The sequence below is a fragment of the Lolium rigidum genome, chromosome 7, assembly GCF_022539505.1.
Source record: "Lolium rigidum isolate FL_2022 chromosome 7, APGP_CSIRO_Lrig_0.1, whole genome shotgun sequence".
Taxonomy (NCBI): Eukaryota; Viridiplantae; Streptophyta; class Magnoliopsida; order Poales; family Poaceae; genus Lolium; species Lolium rigidum.
Window position 1 is genome coordinate 49,107,245 of NC_061514.1, and position 13,253 is coordinate 49,120,497.

The window sequence follows — 13,253 nt, forward strand, 5'->3', positions numbered from 1 at the left end:
GCTGAAAATAGCGTTAGTCCGTGTTAGTTGCATCCAAAATACACAAATTAGAGGCAAAACAATAGCAAAAATGTTCGGGAAAGTAGATATGTTTTGGACGTATCAGTGTGTCTTACACGCCATCAATACGCCGACGGCCGGCTGCCCTTGGCGTATGGCGTCGGCGTCTACCTCTCTCGGCATAGACAATATTACCGTCGGTGTAGCCCGGCCCTCGGCGTAGCACGCTACGCCGATGGCAAAACCGTCGGCATACAAATTTTAAAAATTCGAATTTCCTTTTTCAAAAAAAAATCGAAAAAAGTACTTTTTTTATATACGGACGGCAAAGCCCTCGACATAGAGTTTTAAAAAATTTCAAATTTTAATTTTTTTACAACATTTTTTTCATTTTTTACTTGTTTATCTTTCACCCATACACTTTTAACTGTAAGTACACTTAATCTTAGGTCAAATTACAATCATGGTTAAACTTCCCAGTCAATCACCCATCATCACACTACTCCAACCTCAGCACGCTTAACTTATTTGTTCCATTCGGATGAGCTTCCCTTAAAGAATTGACACCTTGCTGATAATAATAGCCTATCAACCCTATTAACCCTTGGACCGTGATGTCACAACTCTTTATTTTTAAATTCCAAACAATTACTTAAGTAAACAATAATGAATATAAGTAAAAAAGAATAATAATATTAAATTTAAATAACAATAAAATGATTTTATGTTTTGGTTTTTTCTATTTAATATGGAATAATTAATATCTTTAAATCGGAAAATCGAAATTCCACAAATAATATGTTTAAATCGATCAGAAAAATGAGAGGAATCTAAATATAAGATCCATATCATCATTTGAACCTAAAAAATAGACAAATCCAAATATGACATCTAGTTTGCCATCTGGCCAAAACGGCCCCCTCGGGAGATGCGAAATGCCCGTACCGGGCGCGCTGGTGCACCGTTCGCCAACACGCTAAATGGAAAAAAATAGCACATAAAGTGATGTGCTATAGACCTAAAAACATTTTTCGCGGAATTTATTGAGCGACGGAAAGTGTACCCCTATTTCAAATCCGGTCAGTTTCCAGCGGATTCGGCGGGACACCGCAGGAAGCCGCAGAGATTCCTAGATAGCTAGTGCGCACATATGGCATGTGATATGTGGTGCGGAGACGGTGTCCTACCACTACGCGGAGGTCTCGCGCAATACTAAAATACGTCTCATATAGCTGCTTCACAAAAAAAATCGATTTGGCACCCCGAAAATGAAAAAACCATCGCCCATGGGTCGGATTGGAAATCCGCTCCCGGGGCCATGCCTTCCTTCCCAGGGACTACACACGTGCCAAATATGGCCTCGTTCTGACAAATTATGCGGTGTCACAGGCCGTTTCCTACTCATTTGCCCTAAAATCTATAGAACTCCGGACATGATAGCCCTGTTTGTGAAGGGTTTCCAAAATAATTGCCGTTGTCTAATTCCGACTTTTGAAGTGGTTACCAGGACACATAAAATAATGCCATGCGGCTCCAAGGTATTTTCTGAGTTCGTTTAAATTTCCATTTAGCCAAAACGAGCCCCCATGGAGATGCGGTATGGCCGTACCGGGCGCGCTGGTGCACCTGTTCACCATCACGCTAAATGGAAAATATTTAGCACATAAAGTTATGTATCATAGACATAAAACATTTTTCCCGGAATTTATTGAGCGATGAAAAGTGTACCCCTAGTTCAAATCCGGTCAGTTTCCAGCGGATTCGGCGGGACACCGCAGGAAGCCGCATGGATTCCCAGATAGCTAGCGCGCACATATGACATGTGATATGTGGTGTGAAGGCGGTGTCCTACCACTACGCGGAGGTCTCGCGCGATACTAAAATGCGCCCCATGTAGCTGCTTCACACAAAAAAAATCCGTTTTGGCACCCTAAAAATGAAAAAACCATCTCCCATGGGTATTGGAAATCCACTCCCGAGGCCTTGCTTCCCATCCCAGGTACCACACACGTGCCAAATATGGCCTCGGTCCGACAAACTATGCGGTGTCACAGGCCGTTTCCTACTCATTTCCAACCCTAAAAGCCATAGAACTCCGGACGTGATAGCTCTGTTTGTGAAGGGTTTTCCAAAATAATTGTTGTATCCTAATTCTAATTTTTGAGTGGTTACTAGGACACATAAAATGACGCCATGCGACTCCAAGGGATTTTCTAACTTAGTTTAAATTGACATCCGGCCAAAACGGCCCCACGGAGATGCGGTATGGCCGTACCGGGCGCGCTGGTGCACCCGTTCACCATCGTGCTAAACAGAAAAATTTTAGCACATAAAGTGATGTGTCGTAGACATAAAAACATTTTTCGCGGAATTTATTGAGCGACGGAAAGTGTACCCCTAGTTCAAATCCGGTCAGTTTCCAGCGGATTCAGCGGGACACCGCAGGAAGCCGCGCAGGGATTCCCAGATAGCTAGCGCGCACATATGGCATGTGATATATGGTGCGGAGGCGGTGTCCTACTACTACGTGGAGGTCTCGCGCAATACAAAAATACGCCCAATGTAGCTGCTTCACAAAAAAAACCCGTTTTGGCACCCCGAAAATGAAAAAACCATCGCCCATGGGTCGGATTGGAAATCCGCTTCCGGGGCCTTGCTTCCCATCCCAGGGACCACACACGTGCCAAATATGGCCTCGTTCCGACAAACTATGCGGTGTCACGGGCCGTTTCCTACTCATTTCCCCTAAAAGCCATAGAACTCCGAACTTGATAGACCTGTTTGTGAAGGGTTTTCTAAAATAACGGTCGTATCCCGATTCTGTCTTTTGGAGTGGTTACTAGGACACATAAAATGACGTCATGCGGCTCCGCGGGATTTTCTGACTTCGTTTAAATTGCCATCTGGTCAAAACGGGAACCCGAGGACATATAAGAAAGTGTTTGAATTGTTACTATATTAACATGGTACTGTACATGATTCAAATATGCATGATTTTTACATAAACGGATAGAGGATGTTTTTCTGAACAGTTTGATACCTTATACGCATTTTCCTGACATCATATGAATTAGTTATGATTTTTACAAAATTAGACAAATTTGAAAAATAGCCTACGTCGAGGGTGGCCGTCGGCGTAGCCCTGTCTACGTCTAGGGCCTAATATATGCCGAGGACTGCCATCGGCGTATACTTCGCTACGCCGACGGCAACGATACGCCGAGGGTCAGACGGACTGGCTGGCCGTGCCGGGCCATACGCCGATGGCCCCAACATTTGGCCGTTCGTACGTCGCCATTCCTGTAGTGAAAAGAAAAGTACTGTGGGCTACCAATCATGCCCGATATGTTCTGCAAAAATAGTTCTTACTACACCGATATTGATGTGAACCCATTCACACATAAACTAATTGAGTTGTGCCTAGATCATCCAGTGCATATATTATCACGGAAGACAAGGTCAGCAAACCAAAAGAAACGTCTGATACTCTGATGCAAATCAAAAGTTTATCTGAATTTGCTGTGGACGCTAACCATCATCTGATGGAACTGCCGTGCGTCGCAGGGGATCCTGAGCACGCCCTGCTGGCCGTACCCGAACTGCTGCGCCGCCATCTCCAGCAGCCCCTCCATGCACGGCTCCTTGAGCGTCTTGACGTGCACCAGGACCCTCTCCACCGCGCTGCCCTGGCCCTGGCCCTGGCCCTCGTCGCCGTCGCCGTCGCCGACCAGCAGTATCGGAAGGTACCCCTTCGGAATCTTCCCGCCGCCGTCGCTTGTGCCGGCGAGGACGACGTACGGCCGGTTCTTCTCCATGGCAGATGCTTCGGCGGTGTCCTTCCTTCTCCAGGCAGCCAGAGCCATTGCTGTTGGTTTGATCTGTGTATCGCCTAGCTACGAGACGAACGGCAAGCAGGTTTATTGGCCTGGTGATGGTCGATGGTGTGATGTCTTGGTGAGTGGCGATGCTCAATCGAGGCATGCGATCGATGCTTTTATAGTGTGAGATTAGAGGAGAGAATTAGGAGAGGTGGTCTGTGAACCGCCATGACCACCTAAAAGAGCTTGGAACAGAGTTCGGATTAATTAAGAAACGTGGACTAGGTAACAAGGTGTGGGTGATGGCGACTGCCTACGTGGACGATGGGGTCTGAATGTCTGATCGCCGCATCAAGGCACAAAGAGTCCGTGTCAAGAAAGACAGGGTAGAGTACCCGAGTAGTACGGGCTAATTTGCGGAGTCAGCACGATTTTGTTTTGTAAAACTGGAGCGAGCTACACGTACGGATTACAGTACGATCACGCACGGCCAGCTCCGTGCTGCCTTTTTGTTTTTTGTTTTTGCTATATTTGATTTGAGGGAGTTCGAACGGTCTCGTGTGCCACTTGACTCTTCTTCATTTTGCTAACTTTTCGTGTCAACTTGTTATGTGTTATACTGTTATACATTTTTATTCTGAAGTTGAAAATGATGTCTATGGTGCCGCTGCAATCTCTTAATGTAGGTTTGTAATGCACAAGTCGAGATTGATGCGATTTTGGCTTGATTTGTACCCGCTTCTTCAATTCGAGGTGATGTGTTATTATGAAAACAACTCAACCATGTTTTACTAGTAACAAAAACACGGGCCAGTTTTAATGTAGGTTGTTCTCTCACATTTGTCGGGACTTTTGAAGTTCGGAAATTCACTTTTGATTTAGGGGTGCATATTCTCCTCCACTGGGGAAAAACATTTTTAAATGCTTAAAAATCAGGAGAAAAAAATCCGTGCGTATATCTCGACAATATATGTGCGCACGCCAAGTTTCACGGAAACGATATTTCTTGTGCCTTGTGTAAAAAACATCTCGTGAAGAGTTTTTTAGCGCTGAATTTTGTCTTTTTACACACCACGTAAAAAAATATCGGATTTTTGTGAAACCACTTTACCAACACATAGAACATTGTGATGTATGTATAACATTTTTTTTTGTCAAATTTTTTATTTGAAAATACGTTTAAAACTCAAAAATTAGGAGCAAAAACGCCTAACGGAGTGAACTCGGAATCAGGAGGATACTAAAGAGGTTTAAGGCGTGGGTGGTGGTCTCCCAAACACCCACTCCCTCTCCACCAGCAATACAACAGCGCGACAGCATGTCTTCTTCCTCTTACTCCCTTCGGATCGTGGTGTTGCTCCGGGATAGGTGTCTTTGACCCATCTGTGTGGTTCTCGCTGCTCTGGCTTCCGTTCAACGGCGAGGTTGCAGTCATTTCTCCAGTTTTCGATCAGCGATGTGGATGTGGCTTGGCGCCCGACTCCCTTGGTGGTGGCCTCGGCGGTCCAAATCATCCTAGCACCAAGGCGCAAGGCTCGGGTTTTGGGTCCTAGGCCGACGAGCCTAGGACGGGTCTCCTAAATGGGTGTGGTTTACAAATCTTGGTCTCAAGCTAGAGGTGATACTTTTGATGAAGGTGGACCTAGTTTCGTCGGGCCACCGGCGGTGGCCCCGTGGGCAATGTCTCCTTGTTGGAGGTGTTGTCGTTGTGTTATCGTCTCCTTGTCCTAGTGTTTTAGGGAAACCCTAGAAATGACATCCCCAAAATTGTCAGCAGCATTTTGAAGTCGGCATCACGTCTAGTATATGCAATGGAGTGAATGTATAACCTCAACACCACTATATATATACTAACTGGTGTATAGCTAGAGGGACGACGATGATGCTTGTGTTTTTCCCTGATTGTGTGTGTCATATTTTTGTTGTGTGCAGGTTCCGTTGGTCGTGTTTGTACGATTTTCGTTCATTTTCCTATAATTTACTATGTAATTATATAATTGATTAATAGACTAAGTCTTTTTTAGCCCTGTTCTAGAGAAAAAATCGAGGGAAATCTCTCTCGATAAAACATACACTTTGCATGATATCTTAATGTGCAGCCATTCACATCTAAACCATTTGACTTCGTATAAAAGAGGATCAAATATTCGAATGAGCACTATCTCACTGTCCTGTACTAAACACTTTCACCGACTAATATAATTGAGCTGGGCCTTGGCTTTCTCCAGTACAAGATCAGGAAACCAAAAGCACCGTCTAATGCTGATGCAGTCATGCAGCTATGCAGATCAAAGTTCATGATCTGGATTTGCTGTGGACGCTAACCATCATCTGGTGGAACTGCCGCGCGTCGCAGGGGATCCTCAGCACGCCCTGCTGGCCGTACCCGAACTGTTGCGCGGCCATCTCCAGCAGCCCCTCCATGCACGGTTCCTTGAGCATGGCGACGTGCACCAGGACCCTCTCCTCCGTGCATCCCTCGTCGCCGTCGCCAACCAACACTATCGGAACGTACCCCTTTGGGGTCCTCTCGCCGTCGCTGGTACCGGCGACGACGAAGTACCTGCTCTGGACGGCGGCTTCCATCGTGCTGTTCTTCCTCCTCCAGGCAGCTAGAGCCATTGTTGCTGAATTTGTGTGCCGCGCGTAGCTAGCTAGTACTGTGATGTAATGGTGTGGCCTGATGATAGTCGGTAGAGTGATGTCCTGGTGAGTGGTGATGCTCAATCGAGGCATGCGATCGATGCTTTTATAGTTTGAGATCAGTGATCTCAGATGAGCTACTAATTAGGAGGTGGTTTGGGACACCGGAGACGCCATGCCGGCGGCCGGCCAAGAGGAGATTGGGGAATGAGTTCAGGTTAATTAAGAAACGTGGACTATGTGACAAGGTGGGGTGATGGTGACTAGGTACGAGGACAATGAGGTCTGATCGTCGCATTAGGGCTCACAAAGGGTCACTTTCAAGAAAAACAGGGCAGAGTACTGGAGTAGAGTACAGGGTAATCTGCAGGGTCACTGTCAATAAAAAAAGGGCAGAGTACTAGAGTACGGGGTAATTTGCGGAGTCATCGTGATTTGGATTTTTATAAAAGGGTAGAAAGCTTTAAATATATACAGTATCACGCACGACCAACTCCGGTTGGAGTCCTCTCAAAAAGAAAACTTTGGCTGGAGTGGAAAATTGCACGTACCACTTACTATTGTTGTCTTTATTACACAAACTACCCATTTTATCTATCTTTTGGGCTCTTGGTCTGACGATCCTAGGTGGCCTCCGTGGATGGGCTTTTGGCGGTACCTAGCTCTAGGCAGTTGGGCTGGCCTTTCTTTGTCCCAAGAGGCGATACTTTCAATGAAGGTTGGGCCTAGTTTTGTCGGGCCAATGAGGGTGGCCCTCATGTGCAACGTATGCTAGGGGTATTGTCGTTGCATTCTCGTCTTCATGACCTAGTGCTTCAAGGAAATCCTAGATTCGTCATACCTAGAATGGACGATGTTAACATCGTGGCGTTTTCCCCTCTCGAGGCATCATATTGAAGCTATATGCGATCAGAGAGACTAGTGATACACGCAGGTGGTCACCAATGGTGCGTGCAACACCGGTTATGAAGAGAAGTTATCAAGAAGATTAGACTTGGGCCACCCGGGCATATCACGGTGGGCAGTGATCGGTGGTACTCTAGTTAGGCGAGTCTCACAAAGAGGAGAAAGAGAGAGGGACATAGGGTGATGAGTCACCAGGATGCGGACACACACGAGCTACCTAGCTTCGGAAATCTCGCGACGATGGCAAGACCCTACTGCTGCTTGTATGGAATATTCACGCAACAAGTGTGAGATTATAATGAGTTGAGTTGTTCCTCAAGGGCTCCCAATATTCGGCTTATAAAGGCTCCAGATCTAGGGTTACAAAGGGAGTATGAGAGGGTGTATGCTCTGATCAAGATCCTAAAAGAATGGCCAAAAAAGTTATGATCTGATACCTTCGATCCGAATTGTTGATTGTAGTATTGTAAGCTTTTTTTTCTTTCCTAGAAGACCTATGTTTAATCGAACCATTGGAAGCACTACTCAAGTGATGTGAAGAAAACATCTACAAGACTTGCTAGTTTATTTTATCTTACGTTTACCAAATGTTTGTAGTTTATTTTGTTTGGTGTTGTGTTCAATGTATGAAGAAAGGCCATGGTCAAGGATCCTCCTGCAGCTATGCATATATATATATATATATAGACAAAAGCTTTTGTATGTAACCAAACTGCAGCGCATGCTATCATTGCCGTCCACCTCTGTGCCAAGATCCGTGCAAAAAATAGTCAATTTCTTTTCCAAATGATCATCTTCCTATTTTAGTGCCCCGATGACTGCACCCGGGCCTGTCTCTCCGTCAGTCCAAACAGGTGAGCTATGCAGTGGGAAATTTCATGCAGTGGAGCCGATGGCTTGTCCGTTTCTTTTGGAGCGGTTGTATTTGGCATTTCTCTCAGAACCGCAGGCATCGTCCTGGTTGTCTTGGCTCTTTCTTCCCCGCCTCCCCCGTCCTCCCCCCTCCCCCTTCCCGCACCTCCATCCAACGATCTGCCATGGATCCCTGCCCATCCCGGTGGCCGGCGGCGCTCCCGCAGATCCCTCCACCTACCCCGCCCATCCATCCCCAAAGACCTGCCGGAGGAGCCCTCCACTTCCCGGCGGCCGGCGGCGCCCTGCAATTCGAGCGGATTCCCGTGGCGAAGTGCTCTCCACTCCCAGCCTGCGAGTAATGGGGCTCCTGCTCGACGCCCTGCCCTGCCACCGCCGGCTCCCCCGCACAGGGCCGATGCCGTAAGGGAACCGCCGGTGATGAAGCTTTGCCGCCATGACCTGCTCGTCGTGGTAAATGTGGATGAGGCGCTGGTGCTCCTCGTCTCCATCGACGTCCGACCTCCGATATGGAAGGCGCGCCCCGGCGTCCCTTCACCGCAGACGCGCTCCAGCGCTCCCTTCAGCAATGCCGCCATCAGCACGAGTCCAAGCGGAAGACGACCAAGTTCAGACTCCAAAATTTCCTTGTTTCTTATGCTTCTCGTTTCTTTACATCTCTTGCAATTGATGGGCTTAATTGATCCATGGTGGTTGTCGGCTAGCAGATGTTCGTGGTAATTCCTGGAAGCTGCCTATTCTTTCTCGCATGTTTCTGTGATTTCAATTCCCATTTCTTGGTTTTCTGATTTCAACCTTGTCATGTCCATGGTTCGCATGATTGTCCAAACAGCCGTTCGGTTTTTTTTTTTTTTTTTTTTTTTTTTTGAGAACACAGTACAACGCAGACGCTCACAAACACGCACGTACAGACACCCCTATGAACGCACGCACGCACACCCTACCCCTATGAGCACCTCCGAGGGACTGAGCCGGCATATCTTGAGGTTGACGAAGTCACCACTGGCGCCTCGCTGTTGACGGGTACGTCACCTACCACTGAAAGCATAGCGCCGGTTAAATCCTGGAATAAATCCAGGTAAATGCAAACACCCATGTCAAGTCTAGGACTTGAACCTGGGTGGGCTGGTTCCACCACAAGGGACCTAACCACCAGAGACAAGCTCTGTTTGCAGCCGTTCGGTTTTTTTGTACGGAAGAAGGACACTATTTTTTGTTTGCTGTCATTAAGCGCTCTTTTGGTCTTATGCATTCCCTGATGTTTTGTTCCTATTAAATGTACATCTCTTGTTGAACAAGATGAATCTAGATCGTTTAAAAACCGATTTCTGTATCCCTTGGTTTTACTCCTGCTCCTTTTTTTATCAAGTGTCTTGTTTCTCTGAAGATCTCTATCTCGATAGAGCTGTGTCTAAAATTCCGAATTGGTTAGTGTGTCCAGGCACCCTCAATCCACGTGTACGCGATGAATAGCAATGGTTTTGGATCTTGGCTCTGCAGAGATTTTCGTTTCTTTTACTGTAATCATGTTCTTGTTGTATTGGCCCAATTCGCGATGGATTTTCTCCAATTGATTTCTCCTTATTTCATCTCTAGATTTTTGTTATTCATAAATTGAAAATTGTGGCCTAATAATATTAATAGATAAAGTTATGTTCAGTCGGAGGTGCTCGTGATTCAGGGTGTCTACCACGCACCTCCAGTATGAGGAGGCAGCGCCTCCTCGTCCGTAACATCATCACACAGTCGCGCGTCAAGCTCTAAATCAGATGTTCCAGAGCTTATTCATGGTTTGTTGTTGCTCAATTTGTGTTGTCTTGATTGCATCATAGCTGTAATAGAGTAAGGCATATGAATATTATCCAGATTCCAATCAAATCAAGATAAAGTAATTTCCATTAGTTAGATTTTTGGGTCTAAGAGATCTCTAAACTTCGGTTCAGATTCCCCTTTTCCCTTTCAAAGGAGAAAAATACGTTGGATCCTCTACCTGCATTATTTTATCTTGGTATATATGTATATATACAATCTACACTCAGTGTGCATAGCAATTTCATTGGGGTTCTGAATGTCAGTTATCATGAGTGCTTAATCAGGTATGGTGCAGTGCTGAACTAGAAAATTTGACATAAAAGACTAGTCACCACGGTACCGAATGTTAAAACACTTGATACTGAACTTGGCTAAAGCCTAGACAATTTGACAGATTTTTCGTGCTCAACTGTGGCGCTGAATGGAATCAAGGTCCTGGACGAGACATTGGACATGGTTCTTGCAACAAAACAGTAAAAGCACTGTAACGTTGCATTCCAAACACCAACCATGTAGAGTTCTGCTGACTTTGTCTGATCTACATGTAAATCACACATCTACATGCCGAATTCCTCGAATATAGTGAGGTACTTAATAAATAATCGGAGTCCCGAATGCATTTTTGTGGAGGGTGCTTAACAAGGTATATGATGGTACTGAATCATATGGTTTAACCCATGGGTTCTTAATGCCCTGGTGCTGAAACTTTGAACAATTGGTACCGAACAGCAAAGGCTTTAGGGTTACCTATGTTCGAACACGTGGTACCAAATTTTTATTCGCTGAGGTACTTTAATTTGTCACATGAGGTGCTTCAAGTTCCATCTTTTGTGCGAGTATTTTTATAGGGACTTAAACACTGTCAGATTTATAACAATTTCCAGGTTATAAGTTTGGGTTTTGTAACCTTTGTGAGGTGATGAGCCATTAATCTAGTACAGACTGCATTTCTACAAGATTATTATTAGTAATTTTGTAGGTAGAACAACCTGATCTAGTCTATTAAATAGTGGTACAGAATGAGTATATTTCCAGAGTCTGCCTGTTTGCAACCTATATATACTACTATGTCCTTTTTTAGTGAAGTTTTTTATTTCTTCAATGATATGTGTGCAGTTTCTTAACTCATTAAGCACCTTCAGAACATAGGCTGGACATCCTGTTTGAATTTGTTAAGTACCTAGCGAAAGCCTACAAGTACTTAATTAAAGGCCTAGAGGGGTGCCGAATGCTTGCAGCCAGTTCTTCATCACAGGAATTGTACTAAATTGGGATAGCTTAGAGCCTCTTAAATAAACATTTGGTACTTCATATATATGAAGTAGGTGCTGAACTAAAACTGGGTGCAGAGTGGATCTTACTATTGGTACTTGATATATATGAAGTTGCTTGAGGTTCCAAGCTTGAGTTATTTTCAATTACAATGTCGTTTATCCTCTAGTACTTAATAAATCCAAACAAGGTACTCCATTCGCATCACACAGGTTGCTTAAAGAGGATGGGTTAGGTGCTGAACCATGAAGCGCGTCCATCGGGCTTGTTGTTTTTGACATATTGTGTTAGGTGCTGAAACGAGAAGCAGGTAGTCAGGTACACTAGCACACCACGTTGCAGACTTGGACTTGATACATGATGTTGTTTTAGTGGTTTACATATTATGAAGCATTTTTTATGTCTTTATAGATAGATGGCAATCTTGCTGTGCTTTGATCGAAAGAAGATTGATGCAGCCATTGTCGCAGTCGCAGAAATGTAATCAAGGTACTTAATATTAATAATCCATGTACTTAATATGTTTTGATTTTACCAGCTGCAGTCATTAATCTTCTAGTACTGATTGCCTATTCTATGATGTACTTAATAGTAATACTATAGGTACTGAATGGAGTAGGTGCTTGATTTTGTACTTATGCAATTGTCTATAAGGGTGCTTGAAAAGTTATGTTGTGGTGCGTAATTTTTGTATTTATGCAATATTAATACTCCATGTACTTAACAGGCAGTCGATTTGCATGTATGATTTTTTAGTCTATTTCTATGTACTGGAAATATTTAACCGAGGTGCTATATGTATTTTATAAGAGGTGCTTGAAAAGTTAAGTTATGGTGCCGTAATATTTGCAAGCCCTATCGCTTGTGACATCGGGCCGTTTATTTGCATGTATGATTTTTTAGTCTATTTCTATGTACTGGAAATATTTAACCGAGGTGCTAGATATATTTTATAAGAGGTGCTTGAAAAGTTAAGTTGTGGTGCCGTAATTTTTGCAAGAACTATAAATTGCAACGTCAGAGCACCGATATGCATGTTTGTCTATTTCTAGGTACTTCACAATCTCAACCGAGGTGCCAGTTATATTTATAAGAGGGTGCTTGAAATTTTTTGTCGTTGTGCCGGAATCTTCATCTTCGGGTACCGAATGTCTACTAATCGAGGAACAGTATAATTATATTCATGATACTGGAATTATTCCGGTATCGATTCTATTTATCTGCCGGTAGCAAATGTATAGTAATCAAGGCATGTCATAATTAGAACTGTGGTACCAGAATTTTCTAGGTACTGATTCTATTTGTACGTGGGTGCCGAATGGAAGTAAATTCAAATTGCGAGTTGCAACATGGCTAGGCTGACCAAAAAGCCATGCCCGTGTCATACAAGTCTAGAAATAAAATTCAAACATATAGTGGCCGAGCAGCAGCATGCTTCCAGGAAGAGAGAATGCGTTTATGAGAGAAAACCAACATGCGTCCATCGCGGTACCTAACAGTGACTATGACACTGTACTCCATCACCAAGTACTGGTATGCAGAGCCGAACAAAACCAAAACCACAGTCCAATTTAAAAATTTGCTGCAAGAGGAAACGCTTCAGACGCATAGGCCTGCTACTGCTAAGCCTAGGTTCCTGACGCTGGGCCAAAGCTCTGACCAACGTTTTTATAAACAGGTTGTATTTGAATTGGAACCGGTCTCTCACACCACGTTGAGTACTAAAACAGAAACAAAATTCAAAATTTCTGCGCACATCTGCTCCATGCGTCAGAGCAAGGAGAGAGAAACTCCCTTTCACTCTATTTCTATGGGTCACACTAGGAACTAATAGGAAAAACAAGGTACCAATCTCAAAGCATATGGACGGCAATGATAGCATGCGCTGGGGTAAGGTTACGTACCAAAACCACGTCCTATATATATATA

At 44.5% G+C, this 13,253-nt stretch overlaps 1 long non-coding RNA gene across 1 annotated transcript; it reads left to right on the forward strand.

Moving 5' to 3' along the window:
• The first annotated feature begins 10,010 nt into the window (after window positions 1–10,010).
• On the forward strand, window positions 10,011–12,672 carry LOC124677259. The gene is made up of 3 exons (XR_006994002.1): window positions 10,011–11,642; window positions 11,736–11,813; window positions 12,377–12,672. It is a non-coding gene; the product is annotated as an uncharacterized LOC124677259 (long non-coding RNA).
• Window positions 12,673–13,253: the final 581 nt, after the last annotated feature.